The sequence below is a fragment of the Crinia signifera genome, chromosome 1 (assembly GCF_055691185.1).
Source record: "Crinia signifera chromosome 1, ASM5569118v1, whole genome shotgun sequence".
NCBI classification, from domain to species: domain Eukaryota; kingdom Metazoa; phylum Chordata; class Amphibia; order Anura; family Myobatrachidae; genus Crinia; species Crinia signifera.
Window position 1 is genome coordinate 267,289,260 of NC_139217.1, and position 6,334 is coordinate 267,295,593.

Consider the following 6,334-nt stretch of genomic DNA (forward strand, 5'->3'; position numbering starts at 1 on the left):
TGCATCAGTTACACTGATGCGCTATTGCCTTTCCCCCAGCCGGCTGGACTGGGTATTTGTGAGATCTCGCTACTCACGCGAGATCTCCAGCAAAGCCCAGAGGCAGCAGTAGGGACAGCGCTGCCCCTATTGTTAAAACAGTGCTTCGCCACCCTGCTGCTAGCAAAGCAGATAGCAGCAGCAGGCAGAACGGTCAGTGCTGTTCAAATATAAATCTATTATGTTTACTATAGTAACAATTATTTTAGCTTTGTAAAAAAAGCTACAGCAGCCAGAGACATAATTACAATTTTTTTTTATTAATTTTTATATTCTTAAAATACATCCAATTCACATTTACAAACCTGTTCAGGTTACAGTTTTAAACAAGGTTAGACTAACAAGAATCAGATCTGCTCAGATATCAGGAGAAGAAATTCATTTCAAAATGGTGTCTTCTTGGTCTGAAACACAGAAACAATATATCCAGAATTATAGGTCATACTTCAAATGATAAAGTAAAAGCCAGTAACCTGTACAACTTTTTTTTTTTTTACAGCTGTCAAGTGACAGGCTTCTTATATCTACCTACAGAATTTTAATTCTTACTAAGAACAGGGGTTTGAGCCTGCACTAAACTTGGATGTATTATATTTTACATACCCAGTTACTAACAATGTACAATTAATGTATGGTGTATTCTTTCAACCCTGTGAGTGCCAACATCTTTGAAAGATGCGCACAATATCCCCCACAAAAAAATTGCAGCGGTGCTCACATTTGTCATAATAAATAAAAAAGTGCCAAAAAAGCTTATGTTCCTATATAAAAAAGGTAAATATTACAGGTCATTATGATTAAAAATAAAAAAATATGTTTGCTTTGCAATTTTCACACCTATTTAGACAAGTCACAAAAGGTTATGTTATTGTTGATGGCTCTCCCCAAGGTTTACATACTAACAGATGTTCCCTGCACAAATGCAAAGAGAAAAAAATAAAACCTTTTTAAGAGCACTCTTGTAATGAAATGATATTAAAATGTAACGTAACAATTGTTAAATATGACCAGGGATGCACTACTGACAGATGGATTATATAATACTCGGCATACCAAGTAGTGCACAACAAAATACAGACTGGACTACAATGTAGTAACTATCAGAGGCAACCACTGAATTCGCAACCCTTCAGGGGTAAAATCAGCCCCACTTTGCCAAAAAGTGTTCGGAGACCTATGTGGCAGCGAATACATATGCGAATCTCAGCTGTTATAAAGTGTGACCGCTGCCACTAAGGGGGTTATTTTGGTTCACTCTTCCTTAAAAATTCCTTCTTAGATGGACAAAACCATGTGCACCAGGTGGGGCAGATGTTACTTGTGCAGACAGAATTAGATTTGAGTGGGGTTTTACTTCAAAGTAATATCTATATTGGTGTAAAATTAAAGCAACCAGTATTTACCCTGCACAGAAACAAAAAAACAAAATAACTCACCAAAATCTAATTCTCTCTGCACACTTTACATCTGCCCCCCTGCAGTGCACATGGTTTTGTCCATCTAAGAAGGATTTTGTCAGAAAGAGTGAACTAGAATAAGGCCCTAAGTCTCACATACAGCAGCTCATTACGCAGAAGTGGATTGACCCCCAAGTCACTTAGCCACTTGCCTGGCATGGTCAGATCTAATGCAACCACACCAGGCTGGGCTAACCATGACATGGCTACATCAGTTCACCTTCGTGCCCTAGGCTTATCCCTAGTAATTCAGATGATATGTAGCACTGTAAACTACTATGTACTATACCTCCCAACATGGCCCTCTCCAGGAGGGACACAATGCTCTGCTCCTGGCCTTTCCTGGTAATGTATGATTGCCATCACCTGTGTTGAAACACCTTTCTTGTCAATTAATCTGTTCAACACAGGTGATGGCAATCATACATTACCAGGGAAGGCCAGGAGCAGAGCATTGTGTCTCTCCTGCAAAAGGCCATGTTGGGAGGTATGATGTACAATGCTTCAGATCCTATACGTCATTTCTGAAGAAAAAGCGGCCTTCGATCTCAGTTTGCATGCAGTTCATCATTCTGTGTAGCAAAGCTTTCAACACTGTATCTGGGGATTTTCTGAAATCACCACACAAAAAACCTGTATCGATTATGTGGACAACAAAAATGGTCACATATTGTATTAAGGGGACCCACTTACTGTATTTAAGAAAAGAGCTATAAGATCAACAGGAGAGCCTCTAAATAAAATTTGATATATGAAGAAAATCTAACTTCACCTTAGAAGTCTCCTACCACAGTCCAGCCATCAGAGAATACATTCCTATATTAGGCACTTGTATCAGTTACTTGCTAAATTGTTGTACCTAGCTAATTAGACAAGTATACATTTTTTGCGTTCTTCTTGTCAAGAGCAAACACCTGATTCAGACAATATGTTGTTTTGAGTAACTTCCACTGTGTACAGCTCATTTATGCTGAATGCTAGTTAGGTGTATAACAGGTAGCCACTAGCAGTGAAGGCATTGAGCACCTCAGTATAGCACTGCCCTGAACCCACACTTCCAGTGTTTGAAGAGTCTCAATCGGGCCACCTCTATCCTAGTCAAGGGGACACTCCCTGCATCAAGCGAGGGCAAAGATAAGCTCATTTTTTTACCTAGTCACATGATTTAAAACCATGTATGAATAGTAGGAAGTATGCTTTAATACCACAGTACCTGAAATTTAGATTTTCTAACTATAAAGCACACAACTCACCAGCCAACTCTCTTGCAATGCGAGCAGCTTCATCTTGTTTTTTCTTCTCCTCCGCTTCTATCCTCCGATCTTCTTCTGCGATTGGTTTTAAATATGCTGGATAAATAAAAGTTTTAAATTAGGAAATAATTGAAAAACTTATAAGATCAAATCAAATAGCTCAATCACTCCAATAAAGATAGGTTAACAAACACCTGGGAGTATATTTAAGGATGAATATATGACGTTTTCATGGAGTTATTAGGAAATGATCCTTTTAACAAAACTGTGAATCATCACTTCACAATTTACATTATTGTCCATCACCAAGAATAGAAAATGATTCTAAATATAATCAATTAGCCAGAGAATTAAATCGGTCTGCTCTAAATCATCATAATCCGTGCAGTATACAATAAATACTAGGTATGAATAGTCCAGATTTTTGCTTACATTCAGGTATGCATGAGCATTCCCTCACTAAACTTTACCTATGTGAGAACGCCCTGTTACAACAATTCCTCCTCTCATGGTGATCGCACACTGGGGCAGATGTATTCAGCTTTAACAAGAGATAAATGCAAGGGTGATAAGGAGAGATAAACGTCCAGCCAATCACCTGCCAACTGCCATGTTACAGCCTGTGTTTGAAAAAAGTCAGTAAGGAGCTGATTGGCTGGACATTTATCTCTCCTTATCACCCTTGCATTTATCTATTGTTAAGGCTTAATACATCTGCCCCATTGCCCCTATTTAGGTTTCAAATTCACACAGAATTTGCTGCGAACAGCATCAGGTCTATTGTACTTTTATTAGCTTCAGACTTACCATATCTTGAACTTCCATATGCGATGCCAAGCAGTAATGCAGAATATCTTGTAAACTAAAGAAAAGGAGACCCAGATTTAAAATTTTTTTTAAAATAAATCAGATCCATTTTAAGACTGAATGAGGACATAACTGCTCATATGGTTTCATACTTCACACACGGATCATGAGAGCTATTTATTTATCTTAGGGGGAAGGTGTTATTTAATATGGAGAGCAATATATAAAAGCACTATTTTATGTTTTATTGGTATTGTACTTTCCTCTGGATTGTGGTGGTGGCACTTATCACCTGGAGCTTATACTGTAGCTTTAGGTTTCAATGAACAACCTTACTGAAAAGGATTACTAATATCCCCATTAATAAGGGGTTCTTTTAATGAAGTTAAAAAGTTTAAAGCAGTATATTCAAATAAGCACAAGTTACAGAAATCCACTGACTTAACATAAAATTATCATAATAAGTTTCCTTGCGCGTTTAATGCAAATTCGGGCATTTATAGCAGATTCTTCTATGCTCCAGTCCCAAATCTGAATTAAGGGGCCTACACACAGCAATCCCTCACTATTTTCTAAGCGATCTCGCTAGATCGCTTGGAAAATGCCCCTGCATCGCTCTGTGTGTAGGGGCAACAGCACGCCGGATATTAATCTGTTGGGCTAGTGTACTCACTGGAGAACACTGGCCCTGACAGATTGCTCAGGACACAGGGCTGACACATTGCTGTGTGCTGAGCGACCTTGCTGAAGCGTTCTGAGCGATCTAACAACGCTCAGAAAGCATCAGCATTGCTATGGGTGTAGGCCCTACATGAACCCACATGTAGGCCCACACATGTACATGAACTACATGTAGGCCCACACATAAACCTGTAGCAGTTACAGAGCATGTTTCTAAGTGATCTCACTGGAATGATTAGAAAATGCCCCTACATCGCTCCGTGTGTAGGGGCATAGCGATCACGATGCTTGGTGTCACGATCACCTTGGCAATTAAGATCCAGCATGCTGGATAAAATTAAGTTAATTGCCAGGTCGGGGCCAGTGTTCTCAGCAGAGAACGCTGGCATTGACAGATCGCTCAGAAGGGTCGCTTCGTGTGTAGGCCCCTTACACACTGGGCGATTTTCAGCTGAAAGCAGTGCAGTTTTGCAATTTAAGCTACCTAAAGTGTAGGATCCAATGATGAGCATTCCCGCATCATTGCTGGTATTACCAGCAGATGAGCGATGGTGTTTAGGCCCCCATACACTAGGGCGACTTGTCCTTAGGACAAGTCACCCCCGACTTCCCCCTGAGCTTCTCCGGCTGCTCCCCGGGGGAGCTTGATTAGATTGGCACTTGATGTGCCATTTTTTACATGTGATAAATCGTCTCGATTTATCACATGTAAAAAACCCGGGGAGCAGGGGGGGGCGCACAGAGGTGGGAGCTGGTGGGAGCAGGGGGGCTGGGGACGCTGCGGGGGACACGTCTGTGTCCCCCGCTGCTGGGGACAGCGTCTGTGTCCCCCGCTGCTGGGGACGCTGCGGGGGACACAGACGCCGCGGGGGACACAGACGGCATAGAGCCGGGCAGGGGGAGCCGGCGGGAGCTGTCAGTATTGAATAAAAAAAAAAAAAAAAAAGCCCATACAATGAATGGGCAGCCTGTGATTGGCTGAGCGCTCTCTCAGCCAGTTGCTGACTGGCTGAGAGAGCGCTCAGCCAATCACAGGCCACCCATGCATTGTATGGGCTTTTTTTTTTTTTATTCAATACTGAAAGCTCCCGCCGGCTCCCCCTGCACTATGCCGCCTGTGTCCCCCGCAGCGTCCCCAGCCCCCCCTGCTCCATCTACCGCCTCACTAGGTCCCAAGTCGGGTGGTCGGACGTGCAGCAGGTCCGACCACCCGACGCAGATCCGATGCGCACGGGACCGCGCATTGGATCTGAGGGGACATCAAAACTAGCCGATTTTGGTCCGATTTCGGCCAGATCCGACTGATCTGGCTGAAATCTGACCAAAATCGGCTAGTGTATGGGGGCCTTTTGACTGCTTTCCAATGCATCCCGCTATGGAAAGCCATCCAGGTCTACAAAAAAATCACTTAGACGGGCAAAAATCGCTCAGTGTCTATGCGCTAAGCGATTTTCAGCCCAGCGATTTACCCTATCATTGCTTTGCATAAGCGGCAAAAACGCCCAATAGGCAGTACAAACAATTACACAAGGTAATCCCTGAAGTTTTGGATGAGCCCGTCAGAAAGAACTTGCCCTGTGCTGGCACCACTACACTGCTATATGACTGCAGTATTGGTCAGGCACAGTGAGCAGGCAATTGGGTATTACAAGTCAGTATGGCGGCATACCTGCATGCACACCACTGCTACTGCTTTATACAGGCCAGTTGGCTGCATGTATAGAGCAGTAGCAGTGGTGTGCATGCAGGTATGCCTCACTGCGACCACTGGAGAGAGCTGACCTGTACACTCCTGCGCCATGCATATACTCCCACAGATTGACCCTGAGCAGCATGCAGGGTCACCTTCACCCATATGACGGCGGTCCATGAAAGCTGGGCGGCATCTCCTGAGGAGAGACCATGTCCCCAGGCCCGCAGTCGCCCTTCCCTGTATGTACTCACCTTGATGAGCGGGGACACTTGCACCGGTGGAACCATTTTGTCTCCTCCAAGTGACACTGCGGGCGCGATGCAGGCTGGGAGCTGGGGGACGAAACCTAAAGACGGACGGTCTGACGTCACCGGACGCACGCACGGTCACATGATAGTGACGCA

At 43.5% G+C, this 6,334-nt stretch overlaps 1 long non-coding RNA gene across 1 annotated transcript; it reads right to left on the minus strand.

The window, feature by feature from the left end:
• Positions 1–280: 280 nt before the first annotated feature.
• LOC146074772 (uncharacterized) lies at positions 281–6,334 on the minus strand. Its single transcript, XR_014473455.1, has 4 exons — positions 6,182–6,334; positions 3,557–3,611; positions 2,750–2,845; positions 281–443 (listed from the first exon to the last, which is right to left on the minus strand). It is a non-coding gene; the product is annotated as an uncharacterized LOC146074772 (long non-coding RNA).